Genomic DNA, 15,704 nt, shown 5'->3' on the forward strand with positions numbered 1-15,704 from the left:
AATAAGAGAGGGAAGAAATGTGGTTAAATATATAGTTTTACGACAACGGAAACGACCCTCCTGTGTGCCCAGTGCACTGTGAGCGCAGAAAACAACTGTGTTGTGTTGTCATTGCCATGACAACGTGGCTGTCGCTTGTCAGAATTGGCACTAGGTGAAATTAAAGTGTTCCAGTGGAACTGGTACATTTTATGTAATTAAACATTTGTTCCTCAGTTCTTGAGAGTTATTTGACAACAGACATTTCAATTTATTTGCTTGTTGTGTTAAATCATACCTGCACTTCTGTTTGCCTGGATTTTCTAAGTGCTTGGAAAGAGACTGTAGGTGGGATTTTAGGAGAGGCAGAGCAGCAATGTGTGGGAGCTTTATTTCCAGGCAGGGCTTGGCACCAAGGGAAATGGCAGAGTTCTTGCACAGGTTTCAGACAGCCTTGTCCTGTGTGTCCCTCTGTTTCATCCAGTCCCTTGGGATTTGGGTTGACCTGTATCTTCCTAGAGGTCATCCCAAGCTGTTCTTTGGGTTAAATGAACAGGTTATTATTGGTTATTTGATATCAAAGCAGTGCTGATAGATACAGCCAGTCAGAGCTCATTTGAGTCCTGCTATCCACAAAACCATGCCATCATGGAATCCCCTGAGTTGGACCCACAAGGATCATCCAGATCCACTCCTGCACAGATACCCCAAAATCCCACTTTGTGCCTGACAGCATTGTCCAAATGCTCCTGGAGCTCTGGCAGGCTTGGGGCTGTGACCATTCCTGACAGAGGAGGAACCTTGTCCTGATACCAAACAGCACTGGTAGAACATTCGTTTATGAATGAGCCGGTGCTGGTGCAGTTCAGTGACTGAAGTGCTTGGTAAATGCCAGGCATCTCTTCTAATTGTGTTTGAACTGATGGCAAATATTCTTGTGGTTTAGGTATAAAGCTGTGCTTCTGCTGCAGTTCTTGTCTGGATTCTCACTGCCTTCTCCTGTCATCAGAGGAGGATTTATTTTTAAAATAGGCTTTAGGGCTTTAAAAAAAAAGAGTATTTTGCTGATAGTGTGGATCTTAGATACATTAGGAATGTCAAACTTCACCTTCAATAATTGTGTTGTTTCGCTGGATTTCAGTGCAGTGAGCTCTGGAAAGTGCTTATTTACCCTGAATTGCTCCAGTAATTACCTGGTTTTAGGAGAAGGGGATTTATTGCAGGGACTGCCCAGGACTATAAGACTGTTTAGTCTTTTTAGGTCTTTAAATTTGTACTGCAGATCAGAACTGCAGCAGCATTTTCCTGAGTTTTTCATTTCCATGGAGTATTTTTCTCTTTGCTATCCCTCCCTTGTTTTAAGCAATTCATCTTTTGTTCCTTCCCATTTTTTGGCAGAAAGGGATGAGAGCTGTGGGCTGATCTGTGAAGTGCTGCTAAATACAGGATTCATCTGGTCCTCTATGAAATTTGCACCATAAAATCTGTGATTCTGCTGGAAAAGTAGGAGTTGGAGAGACAGCTTCCTGAGCCTGTGTGCTGGGAACAGACATGGCAAAAATGCTGTGTTCCCTGGGCAAGTAGGAACGGGATGTAGGAGCATCCCAAAGGCAGCAGCAGCAGCAGTGTCTGTTCTGCCTGGGATGAAGAGTTGCTCACAGCCCTCTCTGGATGACTGGATTTCGAGAAAGTCCCACAGCCTGCCAGGCAACACCACGTGTGTTGTTCTGCTTTTCCAGCAGTGGCTTGGGAGAAGGAACCAGCAGGGCTCTGGATCTGGGTCTGCTGCTCTACTCTCCCTTTCCTCACAGGGCACAGGATGCTCTTGGCATCCCATGGAAGTACAGCATTCCCAGGACAGTTGTGCAGCTGAAGCTTCATCAGTTGTGCAGCTGAAGCTGTGGATGATCTTCTACATGTCCCATTTCCCTTTTGCAAGGGGACAGGGTTTGGATGTTCCTCTAGACCTGCATGAAAATCCACCTGAGGATTCTCCGTAGTGTACCATGCTAAGAGTTGCAGGCACACAGGCTGGCAGGGAATTGCAGTTTTGGGAGTTCTTCACCAAACTGGAACAAGTAGTGGTTTTACAAGGAGCAGATTTTAGAGTTAAAAAGTGTAAAATATTCTTTCTGCACCCTCTGCCTATGGTGACATGTTTTTCTTTGTAACTTGCTTTTGCCTTTTGCCTTCAGTGGCAAATCTGAAACACTTTTCCTGTCCACCGAAATAAAATCTCTAAACCTTGGCTAACTCCTAAGTGAGAGACAAGCAGGAATTCTATTTCACGAAGTTCTTAAGGATACAGAGCATTAAGAAGTCAATGTTTTTCTCCTTCTTTCCTAATCCTTTAATCCTTTAACGGTGCAGATGTTTCTGACAATGGCAGTGAGAGCCAGGAGTGCACTTTGGCAGTGCTTTAGGAGCACCCCTAGCTGTTCCTTACCCCACTCTGAAGAGTTTTAGGTGATGTTGATGCAGTATTTGCAGTGAGAACAAATCCGTGTTTCTGTGACATTTTCTGGGTGCTATGGAAACTGGGTGGTTCTCAGGAAGTTCTGAGTGAGTTGGTTGACATTTTCTTCGAGAGGCTTGGATTTAAAGCCTGGAGTGGAAGAGCAGGATTTGGGGATTAATGCTGTGTCTGGAGGGCACAGGGGAAGCTGGGGCAGGGGCAGAGCAGCTGGAGCAGAGCAGGAGATCCATCCTTTGGAGAGAAGCTGGACTGAAACAAAAGGGACATGCAGGCTCAGGGATGCAGCAGCAGGAAGAAGGTACTCTGGTCCTGCTGTTTCATTCATATCTTTTCTTTTTTAGCTGAACTCAAAGAGAATTTCCTAATCTATCAAAGCCTTCCTGGAGCCCTCCCAGCCCCGAAGGAGTAGATCCTGTGTCCCCTCAGAAAGTGCCATGAGTGCAAAGCCAGTGGTCCCAGGACAGTTGGTGGACACCGGTGTTGTCCTGCGGGACCAACAGGTTCAGGCTGAGCCTGGGAATGCTCCAGGGACCTTCTGCCTTCTCTGAACAATCCCAGTAAAGCACAGGTGGAGGTATCAGTGAACGGGCCACTGTGTCGGGCCCCCAGGTTTGCATTCAGGTTTTTCCCTGGCATAACTGAGTCTCCTGGAAGAATGGAAAAGATCCCACACAGAGCTGGCACAAAAAAACCCATCCCTGCCCACCGCAAGCCCCTGTCAGGGTCCAGGGTCCTGGCCTCGGAGCCCTTTAGCAGCTTTGGGGAGCAAGGGGAGCAGCAGTTGAGGAGCATCCTCTGCTCCATCCCAGCATATCCTACATCCCCACTGGGAGGCACTACTGGTGTAATTACAGCGCTGGAAATCAGCCTCCAGGCACAGGGAAATGCCTGGAACACAGGTAGAGGGAAGAGCCAGATTAATTACTGTGTTCCCTATAGTGCAGTTTCTCCTTGTGTGTGGTCACCAAGGCTTTGGAAAGAAGCTGAGCCCATAAACAGCAGCTTCAGGCATCTCACACTTTGACAGGTAATTTTGTGATGAGCCTTGGCCATGTTTCCTGGGGAATTTTAATTGGAAAAGGAACAAGCGTGGTGTGTGGATCTGTGCACAGTCTGTACACATCAGTTCATGAACAATTACATAGATCTGTGTTCTGTGCAGGTAAGAAAGAGCTGTATTAATGTTTGTTATGGAAACATTCCTGGTGTTTGACAGGCTGGATCCCCCAAAATAGGCTGAGTAGTGTGAAGCAAAGCAGTGAAACTTGGCTGAGTGCACGATGTTGCAAGAACCCATGTGCTTTAATAAGGCCACTTTCCTTTTCACTTGTTCTGTGCTGCTTTCTCACTCTGCCTGCTCTCCACTTACTCAGGTTGGGGGGCTGTTATTTTTAAACAAGATGGTTTTTTCCTTTCTCACAAGCTCTGTCAAAATGGGACTTAACTGTAATAATAGTTGGCTTAACTAAACTGTGCAGTTATGCTAAATGCTCTGAAATAATGGCAAGAGGGAGTTTGTTCTGCTCTGGTTTTTCTCTTCTTTTCTCCTGAATAATTCTGTAAATTAGTGTGGGAGCAAGACTGTGGCTTGGAAATACTTCAGGCAGCTTTAACCATAAATGATGGCACAAAGCTCTGATCTCTTCCTAGCCTATGGATTTATCAAGGGTCGTGCCAGAGCATAGCTCAACTCTCCCATTAAAACCTGGTTCTGGGAAGTTCACAAAGGTTGAGCAGCTACACCACCACCTCTCTGTGCACAAAGACTTCATAAATTGAATAGTTGGAATATTTTTCTTGCAAGCCATGGCAGAGCATGTCTCCATCCATCAAAAGCTCAGTCACTACATGGTACCAATTTGCCCAGAGCAGCTGTGGCTACCCCATCTCTGGAAGTGTCCCAAGGCCAGGTGGAACAGGGCTTGGAGCAACCTGGGATAGTAGAAGGTTTCCCTGCCCATGGCAGGGTTGGGACTGAATGAGCTTTAGGGTCCCTTCCAACCCATTATGGGATTTGATGATTCCATACTCTGTGACATGAGATACCTGGATGTCAAACCTGATTGCTGTCAGCTTTGAATCAAATCCAGTCATTTCAAGGCATTTAGTGCCATGATGTGCTGCTCTGTTGTTTTTTTTTTAACACCCCACTCTGCTTTCACCTATAGTTTCTCAGCAATATCCCTTATTTCTAAAGGGGTTTTTGTTTATTTGTGTTATATGTGTGTGTGTGTGTTTTGGGAGCAGCTGACTGCAGGATAAATCCAGCGGAGTAAGAAGCAGCATTGGAAAATCCTAATTGTCCAACTCCTAATGATGGCTTGAACCTCCTTTAGTGGTTACATTTGCAAAACCAGAAAGCGGAACAAACTACAGGCTGCACTAATAACATTCTTTGGGTTGCCTTGCCTTCCCAGTTCTTCTGCCTGAAATGACTTTTGGAGGACAGGGTGAACTTCAGGATGGAATTTGTGACAGGCACACGGTTGGACACTTTTTTCTGTGGCTTCAAGTGGTTGAGCTTCTTAGCTGGGTTTAAAAGATCCTTGTCTGCCTCCTCTGCTCTATGGCAAGCTTCCTCAGGAGTGGGGAATGCATCTCTTTCACTTGCTTAATTAAAAATAAATAAATAATGTTTAAAATTGTCTGGCAAAAGAAATTAGAAAATGAGATTTATGAGTTTATTTTATTCCTTCCAATCAAATATTCAGAAGCAGCAAAAGACATGGCAATGCTGTTCAGTGCAGTGGAGAGCAGAGACCCCTGTGCAGGTGGTCCCACGTGCAGAGGAATCACATCTTGGTTACTCAGGTTTCATTCCTAAAAGAAAGGCAGTTTCTAAGAAGGATTAAAAGATTTTTCTTTACAGAAAACAAAGTGCAGATGTGGGAAAGGTGTGTCATTGTACACTAGGTAGTGAAATACCTCCTGAGAGCAGTTATTGCAAAGGTAAAACCCAAGCCTGAAGCTGAGGCAGCTCTGTTATTAAGGATGCAGCTATTACATTCCTGCTCTGATTAGCAAAAATAGGATTGGGCAACTCCTGGACTTAGTTTGAAATTGGGCACCAGCAAAGTGTGTGAATGGGGGTTCACCAGCCTTGAAGAAGTCTTCCTAGCCAAGCCTGGCCTACAGTGAAAAGAAAAAAAAAATATAGGGAGCATACTGGCAGCTTCGGGCAGCTCAGTGTTACTGCTCTGAAGTCCTAGATGCTGTTTGGAATTGTATGTGCATTTTGCATGTTAATTTGGAAGCATTGCTTCTACTGTGTTCATCTTCATTGGGATTTTCCCAGTTTTGATCAATGGGTTTGATAGGAAGAATGTTCCCAGAATGTTGAGTTGGAACCAGGGAGAAGGGTTTGTACTTGGAATTATTCAGAGAGAAGTGGATTTAGGAGTTGTGTTTGGCTGCTGAGGTAACTCCTGGCGTGACAGTGTCCAGGCCAAACAAGTCCAGCAGTGAATACCAAGTGTACGAAATAGCTGGAGAACAGGGTTATCGGGAGATGTGAGTCAGCAAATGATTTTGAAAACAGCACAGAGGAGAAAGCATGAGCACCCAAAGAAATGAGTTTTCCCTCCTGCTCTTCAAGATGTCTGCAGATAGAGAGGCAAATTCCTCCTTAATCCTTCTGACCCCGAGGTTGCCCTTTAGCTGGTGAGCCCACAAAGTGGGTGACAGCAATTACTGGGATTGATGAATGGCGTTAATGGGGGAGCTCGAGGTCAAACAGCACAATGGCAGGACTTATACCACAAACCTGAAGTAAATGCAGGTAAGGTCACAGCTTCACTGGCACTAGGAAAAGGCTTGGCTGAGGCTTCCTGCCCTCCTAGCTCTTGTTCCTGCTCCAGGTGCTGGCTGAGGCTGTGCAGGGGATGGCAGTGCTGGAGTCAGGTCAAGTTCCACGGTCTCTGCTCTGCCCTGGGCCGGAGGCTGGCTGGAACTGGGTCACTGGGAAATGATCCTGTCATTTGGGTTTGCTTCCAAACAGCAGAGCTCCCGGAGAGCTTTTAATTGGGTTTGTTTTCGGTGATCTGATCATTGATTCAGTTCAATGTGAACTAGCCCCTCAGCCTGGGAGGGGGAATTGTTCCTGTGATTACATTATCAGGGGCAGGTGGGTGCGAGGTGCAGTCCCCAGGGCTGTGTCCCATCTGCAAACTTGAACGTGCTTCCACCAGAGCACTAAGGCATGCCCAGGGTCTCTCCCTTCCTTGTGGACATGCTGAGACAGATCCTCAGCGTGGCCTCGGGGATTTGCAGTGGCAGTAGTGACTGAGGGATAGGGATGGTGGCACAGATGTACCCCTGAGCTCTGCAGTCCTAGGGGGAATGGGCTGTGGTCCTCACCCCAGTGTCCTCTGTAGTTTTTGTGAAGGAGCGAGGAAGGAGAAAGTGGATAAAGGTGAATGCTTTCCTGAGCTGCATGTTTTCCTGGAGGTGCTCACAGGCTGAGGGGATGGCACTGGGCCCATGGAGGTTCTGGAGCAGCCGTGGGTTACACGGGGCAAAGCCAGCGGTCAGACCTTCACAGAATCCCAGCATGGGGCAGGAAGGGATCACAGAGGGTCACCAGCTCCCGGCTCCCTACTCCAGCCGAGCCATCCCAGAGCACAGGATTGTGTCCAGTGGGTTCTGGACAGTCTCCAGTGAGGGACACTCCACACCCTCTCTGGACAATCCGTTCAGTGCTTTATCGCTGCACAGGGAAGTTTCCCCCCACGTTCAGCTGGAACTGCCCGTTCCTCTTGTCCTATTGCTGGCCACCACCGAGCACAGCCCGATTCATCTTCTCAGCACCCCCTTTCTAGATTTTGATACCTAGGATTTTTTTATACTTGTATTTTACACCTTCCCCAGACGAGCAGCCGTGTGCTGCTCGCCATCCCTCCCTGCCCACCCTGCGCCCTTTGCCCGGCCCCGGGAGGGACGGGAGGGTCTGGCGGCGGTGCAGGGCCAGCGCCGGAGCGGCTGCGGGAGCGGGGGAAGGGGGGAGCGAGGGAGGGGGAAGGAAGGAAGGAAAGAAGGAGGCACCTGCGGAGGAGGAGCCGGGGAGGGGCTTGGCAGAGCCGCAGAGGCTGCGAGCGCCCGGCGCATCCCGCGGATCCCGGCGGAGCCGAGCGCAGCCCGGCGCGGAGCGGGCGCGGGGACCCGGCTGGGAGCAGGGCCAGGTGAGGAAGCGATAGCCCGGCTTACTCGGGGCGGAGGTGTCTGCGCCACTTGTTTCTTAATAACTTGCCAGGTACTTAATGCATGTGAGGGGAATGAGTGGCTTTGGATGAGGATTCTTCTGTCCCGGTGGTGGTGGTGCGGGAAGGACGCTCTTGGTACATCACATTGGATACTGGGAAGAAATTCCTCCCTGTCAGGTGGGCAGGCCCTGGCACAGGGTGCCCAGAGCAGCTGGGGCTGCCCCTGGATCCCTGGCAGTGTGCAAGGCCAGGTTGGACGGGGCTTGGAGCAGCCTGGGACAGTGGGAGGTGTCTGTGCCCATGGCAGGGGGTGGGACTGGATGGGTTTTAAAGTCCCTTCCAAGCCGACGTGATTTGACGGTACTTAGCAGCCCTTTGTTGGGCCCAGGGGTGCTGGGGTGTCCTGCCCAGGACACTGCCTGGAGCAGAGTTGGTCCTGCACGGGGAGGGGGGTGATGCTGTCGGGGTTCTCAGATGCCTCCCTGCCTGGGATCATGTTTTCAGCCAGGTAAAATACACCTGGTGTCAGTAATTTCTGTCTCATCCCTGGCTGCTGGTTACAGACCTGTGCTGCAGTGGGAGAAGATCCTCGGGGATCCGTGCCCTTGGGCCATTTCCCTGGCTTGGTGACCAAATACCGATTAAATTTACGTACTTACCCTTCTCCCCCTCCTTGTTAAATGTTTTACTTCTCTTTCCCTCTAACTAATCTCTGCCTTGAGGTTTCTATTCCACCTTGCTCCACACTGGGTCCATAGTTGTAAATTGTTTTATTGGATTTGTTCTCGGGTCATGGGTGTGTAGCAAACCGAAGCTGTTAAAGGGAGCCTCTTTCATGTCCGGGATGATTTGTGTGAGGATTCCCACCCAGATCCCAGCAGGGAAGGAATTCCAATGTGCATACCCCACCCCAGCCGTGATCCTGGGGCTGCAGGCCTGGAGTTCAGAGCCTCCCTCTCAGATTTATACCCCCCTCCCAAAGAGGCAGCTGACAGAGGGGAATGTCTGCAATTTAAATTTCAATAGATTTTTGCACATCACTTTATCCTTTTACTTCCCTCCTTCCCCAGACGGGCACATTCCTAAGCATTAATATTATTGATGCCGTTGGTCAGCAGAAAGGGGCTTCCTATTTAAAACTGCCAGCCCGTTGTTTGCTGGAGCCCTGGGGCAGGGAATGCACACTCTGGAAAACAAAATTCTCAGGGTGAGATGTTACAGTGATCAAAGTAGACACTTTGCAAGTAGCCATGGCTTGTCTGTTCATATTTGTTCAGAAAACCTCCTAAAAGCCAGAGCCCATTTTTAAGGACTAAATGCCCTGTAGGATCTGATTATTTGTGACAGACAGGAGGCCTTCCCTTTCCAGTCTTCCTCGACCTTCTTTGTTCTGGGCACCACACAGGCCTGATAAAAGAGGCTCATTTGAAATCAAAGCCCTGCACTGGGAAGTGAAAGGAAAAGAATAGAAAGCAGGCAAAACAGTACATTATCTGCATTCTTAAGTCTTAAAAAGCAGATTTAACTCACCTCAAATCCCCAGACTTTTAGGTCAGATTTTTCACTTTCAGTGAAGTTTTTTTCACTTTAGCTGTGTAAGGAGGATGTATGTGAAAATGTATTTTTTATCCTCTTTTAGATATTGTATCCTGCTTGTGCTGTAAAAAGTGACTGTAGTGTGAATGAAAATTGTGGTCATGGCCTTCAGTATTTGTTTGTGTTTCCACTTCAGGTGAGTGAAAACGTAACTTCCAAAGGCAGAATCATCTCAGGGCTTAATGCAGGGGTTGATAGCTAAAGTATGAACAGTTTAGGAAGTCAGGGCTGTAAACAGGAGAAGAACTAGAGCAGAAGCAGTCCGGGAAGGGTAGGTTACATGCAGTTTGGAAGTAACTGGTCTGGGCTGCAAATGCTTGCCCTCGGGCCAGTTAAAATGAGAGGCAGCCTTTGGGAAGGGACTTCGAGAGCAGCACAGACTCCCTGTCATACTGGGAGTACCACGTACCTCAGGACGGTCTGTACCCAAGGACTGAGGCAAAGGCTGTGCCACGGGCATCAGGAGCAGTGAAGCAATGTGCCTTGACCCAGGCCTCCTCCTGTTTCCGGAGGGATTGCTCGTGCCCCGTCTCCATGGAATCAAAAGGGTTTGTGCCTTCCCTGTGCCTTCCCAAGGCCTTGTGGAAGAGCGAACACCCTCTCGCTGTGGGATCGGGCTCCATCTGCCAAACTCCTCATTATTCCACTTGCATTGTTTGTTGATTCCCGTCAGATCCTTTTCCTTCGCTCGCCTCCGCCCACCGGAGCAGGCTGGAGGAGAGTGGTGCTGCCATCACTCCGGTGATCCCGGCCCAGCTGATGCCCCACTCGTGTTGGAATGGCTTGGGAAGGCTCCGGGCTGCCTGCCTGTGTCCAAATCTGCTTAATGTGATGCAGAGTCAGCTTTGGGTTACTGTCAAGTTTTTGGGAGATCTCCTGCAGTGCTGCTGCCACTTGAAGGAATCGCGTGGGTGACGCTGAGCTGAGATGCAGCTGCACGGGGCTGGTGGGAAGCATTTTAATCAGGGAAGGAGCTGCATGGAGCACAGCTGGGCTGTGAACTAGACAGAGCAAAGATACTTTGCCTTCAAGAGAGTGTGAGTTTGGGAACAGTCATCTCTTGGCTTCTCTGAGGCAGTGGCCATTGGAGCCAGGACAAAAAATGTTTGGTTTAGATTGTCTTAAAGGGAGGTTGAGGTTGTCCATTAGGCAATTCCATCTGTATGGATAGCTGGCAGCTCCAGTCAGCTCCAACATGGAATGTGTGGCATTGCCATCACTGTCTTTCTGTGGATCACATTCCTGTTGGTGATGACTGGTGAGTTGGAAAAGGTTCTGGCAGAGATGGCTCTGCTCTGGTGTCACCTAATGCCAAGGTGACATCTTGCCTCTTGACTGTTCTTCCACTTCTCCGAGTTGCAAGCATCTGCAGAGTTACCCAGTACAGGGCGCTGGTTGTTAATGTTCATGCTTACCCTTAATGCTGCTGCCCCAGTTGAGGTTCCAGAAATTTCTGGAACCAGTAACACCCTTCATAGGCCACATCAGCACAACCTTTGGGGTCATTCTGAAAGGGGGTTTCTTCTCAAACCATGCAAATTGTGTATCAGAGATACTCTCAGGTTACAGTGTCACATTCTCTTCATTGGGAATGTAGGGTTGCACACAGGCACATTTTGGTGGCAGATCTCAAATCTTTGGGTGTGGTGGGAGTTTGGGCATGCAAGGTCAAACAATCCTGATATGCCAAAGTGAATGTGAGTGGGCAGATCTGGTGTTCAGTTCTACTTGTGATGGTTACCTGAGTCAGGGCAGCCTTTCTAAAGGATCCTCAGTCTCCAGGTGAGATAAGCAAAAGGGCTACATTAAGCTCTTCTAGAACAGAGATTTAACTAGAATGAAAGAGAAAAAAGATCTTTCAAGTGTCTCTCTGGATATTTTTCTCCTAATTCCATGTTTCCCAGTTTGCTCCCCTTGTCTCCCAGTTTTGTTGCTGGCCCTGTGACCTCTTTGCGTTACCTGAGCTGCTGACCCCACTGCCATGTGTGCTAAATCTCTATTGATTTGTTTTCAGCTCCCACTCCTTTTCCAGCTTGGGCCTCTAATAACTGGTTTCCTCTGCACTACAACCCCATCCATCATTATTTCCTCCCCCAGTTACCTGTCCCAGCCTGTCCCTGCTGCATCATCACTGGGACTCTGTTAGTCAGAACTGTTGTTTTTTTTCCAAAATACAATTTAAACTTGTTAATAGAATTAATAGATTGACCTTGCCAGCCCTTCAACCTTTGAAACCTCTCTCATGTCTCTGTTAGCCTTCAGCTACATAAATAACTGATTTATATCTCCTGGCCATGTACCACTACCCTGGGGCAGGTATGCTGTCCTTCAGGGATTAATTTGAAGATGTCCTGGGGTCTGTTTGTTCAGGAGGTCAGGTTGTATCATCCTAGTGCTTCCTTATAGGTCTTAAATTCTGTGCAAAGATCAGCCATGTCTTAAGGCTGGAAAATAGCACAGATTTCTTGGTATCAGACATAGGTGATAGAGTTATGTATCAGACTAACCTGGTGGTTATCATTCTTAAGCCATTACAAACACTCAAAAATTTGGTGGAAAGAGGTTTTGCTGTTGTACATTAGCTCCTGGTTCATGCCTGTGTTTTCTCATGGCCATAAAAAAACTTCTCCATGCAGTTCACACTGTAGATGATCCTGGTGCATGTCATTACAGTGACATGTGATTTTGGTGAAATGAGAGTAGCCACCATGCTGGTAGCTCCAGGATTTTCAGTGTCCTGTCTCTAGCAGAGGAGTGACCAGACCCAGATGCAGCAGAAGCTGAAGGAATCGTGAGCTGCCGAGCTGGTGGATCTCTGGAGCCAGATGTTCTGTGCTGACCGAGAGGAGCCAACCTGAGCTGAGGGCTGCTGTTGGCAGGGACGGGCAATAGCTGGAGTTGTGCTGAGGTCATTGCACAGACACTGCCCAAAGGATGGCTGCAGGAGCCTGGGCAGATGCAAGAGACTGCTTCCTTATGGCTTCCTTACAGGCTTTGTAAATAAACAGCAGCAGCTCTTATCAATGACCTACTTTACTCTCCATATGTGTGGGGCTCTCATGGTAGCTGGAAATCTGTCCTTATCCTTGGCTGGTTCTTCTCTTAGTTAATTTGAATGGTTTTTATCAAATCACACTGAAATTAATCACCTTTAACATATTTGTTCACTTCAGAGCCCAGCCTTAACCAATGGCAGTGTGGCACAAGAGAAATGCTGCAGCATCAGAAAACACACATTTATTTTGTTCTTGTTTATGACAAACCAGTCAGTACACATTTATCAAGTTATTTGAGATAGAAAGATATTTTTAGACTCTCTTATCTATGGAATTTTAAATTATCTCTTGAAAATCTTTATGCCTGCTGAGGAAGCCCTGTATAGAGATTAGTGGGATTATTGTTGTGTTGGTTGGTCCTTCTTCAAACCCAGCATCCTGTTTAAGGACTAAGGGATGGTGCTTGGTGGTGCATGGTTCCACATTCTGTTTGGGGCTTTTAGGGCTGTGTAAATGAGCTTCCAAAATAGAGTGTGCTGTGGCAGGAGGGAAGGAGGAAAATGTCTTGTTGCTAAGGAACATGACAGAGAACTGGGAGATGTGACTCAGTTCTTGGCTTGGCATCACTTCTTCTCAGTAGATGTGGGTCTGCAGAGCAGGTTTTTCCGAGTGTGAGGGGATGGATATTGAGTATTTTGGCTGATGTTTTCAGGAGGGGTCAGCACAAGTGATGCTGTGTGGGGACCCAGCTGGCCTCGCTCCGTTCCCACCCTTCAGTGTGATCCTGAGCATGCAGAATCGGGAGCACAGGAAATGTGTGGCAAAAACAACCCCAGCCTCTCATCTCCTGATGCCTGGTGCTGCTCTTTTTTCAGAAGAAGCTGTTGCTTCTCCTCTCCCTGCAGCAGTTTAATTTTAGAAGAGAATGGCTCTGGAGGGACTAACAGCCTGGAAAAATTTTTGCCTGGCTTGCTGTAAATCTCCCTTCGGAGAGGATGGATTTCATTTTTGTTTTGTAATGCTTTTCTTTATGACATTCCCACACCTTTTTCCATCTATGATTTTGTGCCTGCCAGTGCAGTTTGTTGATTGCTGTGGAGTTCTGCAGCCACACGTGTTATTGTTGCTTTGGTCTGAGCACCAGGCTCCCCTCACAGAGGGGACCAGCTGGGTGCTGTGACCTGTAAAATCACAGAATAACAGAAACAAACAGGCTGCCCATATGCTGGGAATGTGGGTCAGCAAATACCCTCCAAGATTATTCTCTTGGAGTCCAAGTTTGCTAACCCTGCATCAGAAAACATGGTGCTATTAGCCTAGGAAGGAGATTTTGTCAAAGCCCAAATATTAGTGCGACCGACAGGGAATGGGGCAGGTGCTCTTTGTGGAGCAGGGGCTTGTTTTCCCTTGACAAAGGCTAATGAGGCTGTAGGGAACAAGCAGAGGGCTTGGGAAACAGGCAGGGAGTTTGGGAGGGTGTCCTGGAGGAAGTTGCTATTGCCCTGTTTGAAGCAACCTGGTCTAGTGGAAGGTGTCGCTGCCCATGGCAGGAGTTTGGAAAAAGATGAGCTTTATTCCAACCCAAACCACTCTGTGATTCTGTGTTCAGAATCTGTAGCCAGGTCACCATTTGCCTGGATGTCCCCTGGCCTTTGGGAAGAGGCAGGATGAGCCAGCTGGGAGATGCTGTCCTGCTGCAGGGTTGGCTGGATTGTGTTTTGTTCTCGAGCCTTTGCCTCACAGGGCTTTTCTTGCGAGCAGAAAAATCTGGGGACATGGTAATGCTGTGTTTGTTTGTTAAAAGGGTTTTACCTGTTTGGTCTCTATGATCCAAAGCCAAGGAATCAGAAGGAGCCAGTGCTCTTTGCCGTCCTAACTTTCCTTCTGCTGGCAGCCCTTTGGGCAATTGTAATTGAATATTGCAGCTGTCTTGGGAAGGATTTTGTGGCCAGACATCACTTGTGGAGTTTGGGCTGAGCCACGTGGAGTTCTTGGACTGTGCTGTGAATCCCAAGTAACTGCATCCCTAATGAATCCATGGGGCACAGGAGGGATCAGAACCAGGGGGAGCAGGTCAGTTCTGGGCTGTCTCACCTGGGCTGGCCCTAAGAGCATCATGGGCAGCAGATTATTCCTAATCCAGGTCACGGCAGTGGCTCAGCTCAGCCTCAGGGAACCATGTGGGGACACCCAGCAGTGCCAGTGTGGGCTGAGCTCATGGTGTGAGGACAACCAGGAGTGCCATCAAGGGCTGAGCTCAGAGGAAGGCTCAGAAGTCCTCAACAAATCCCAAGGGATCCCTGTGGGCTTCCAGGAGGGCGAGTTGTGCTGACCAAGAGTGTGAAGCTGATGAAGAGCTGATGGCTGGCACAGCTCTCCAGTAAAGCTTCAGAAAGCATGTCCTGAGGGTGAACGAGCCCTGCTTTTAATGAAGTGATTGTTATTTAATAGCTTTTACCAATGTCAGGGGGGTTTGGGGCCTCACTTGCACCAGCAATGCTGATGGTGTAACAACAGCAGCGCTGCCTGATCCAAAAATGTTCCTGGAGAAGGTACTGGGCAGCTTCCCAAAGCCACAATGGACTATCTGGCACAAGGATTCCTTTTCCTTCCTCCCCTTCCCACCATGTAAAGGCTTTGGCCAGCACAGTTATGACAGCAAAGGGGGGGAGATTTTTGTGTGCTCCTAATTGACACATTTGTGCCAGCAAAACTTCAGAAGTGGTCCTGACTCAGGTGGGGTTTTTCAGTTGGGTTTCATTCTGGCGTTTTTTGCAGCCAGGCTCACTCCACTGGATGGAGAATTTCTCTTTTCTTCTTCAGGCCAGGGTATTAAGCCAAATCTGCCTTTCTGAAGAAAAGCAGCCCTTGCTTCTTCTAGGAAAGTCTCCGTTTCTTGGTAAACAATGTGTTTTATAGTGGTTAAGTCTGAGGTGGAAAGTAGTATGGATAAATGTTGGAATTTTTGTTTAGTTTGGTTTGTCTTTCAGTTGGTAACTTGAAGCACAGCAACCATTTGAAGTTGTCTGTTAGTAATGCAGGTTCCCAAATTTATTTCTATTAGCACCTTGTGTGGAGTCACAAGCTCTGAGTGGATCAGCTCTATCATGTCCCTGCTTTATTAGTGGGACAATAATGATAGGAAAGGGTTAATTGTTTTCTCCACATCTGCTTGGTTTGTAACACTTGTAGATTTGTTTCAGGTCTGAAATGTGTGCCTTGATCCTCTGGTTTTCCTGCAGTCACCAATTCTGGGTGCAGAGCAGTTGTTGGTGCTGCAGCAGGAGAGCACTGCTGGCTGCTGCCATTCGCCTAAACCAGAATGCAGCAGGAATGAATCCCTCGGGATGCATTGGTGGTTCGAGGGTCGGTAATGCCAGAGGGTGGGGGTTCCCACCTTTGCTGCTGCTGCAGGAGGCAGCTCCCACAGCTCAGGAGCAGAGCTCATCCCTCTCAGAC

General features: G+C 48.2%; 1 protein-coding gene across 6 annotated transcripts in view; it reads left to right on the forward strand.

The window, feature by feature from the left end:
• ARHGAP32 (Rho GTPase activating protein 32) overlaps positions 1 to 15,704 on the forward strand; it is a 238,162-nt gene that overhangs the window by 182,054 nt on the left and 40,404 nt on the right. Inside the window, exon 1 of one of the 6 annotated variants that reach the window (XM_088066737.1) lies at positions 7,523 to 7,632. The exons of the other annotated variants lie outside the window; for them this stretch is intronic. The gene's annotated coding sequence lies outside the window, so the exon portion shown is untranslated. Of the gene's footprint in view, positions 1 to 7,522; positions 7,633 to 15,704 lie in introns of those variants that run through there. 6 annotated transcript variants of the gene reach the window in all.

The sequence above is a fragment of the Pseudopodoces humilis genome, chromosome 25 (genome assembly GCF_049639895.1).
Source record: "Pseudopodoces humilis isolate 2021_Gansu_Grassland_sample_001 chromosome 25, ASM4963989v1, whole genome shotgun sequence".
NCBI lineage: Eukaryota > Metazoa > Chordata > Aves > Passeriformes > Paridae > Pseudopodoces > Pseudopodoces humilis.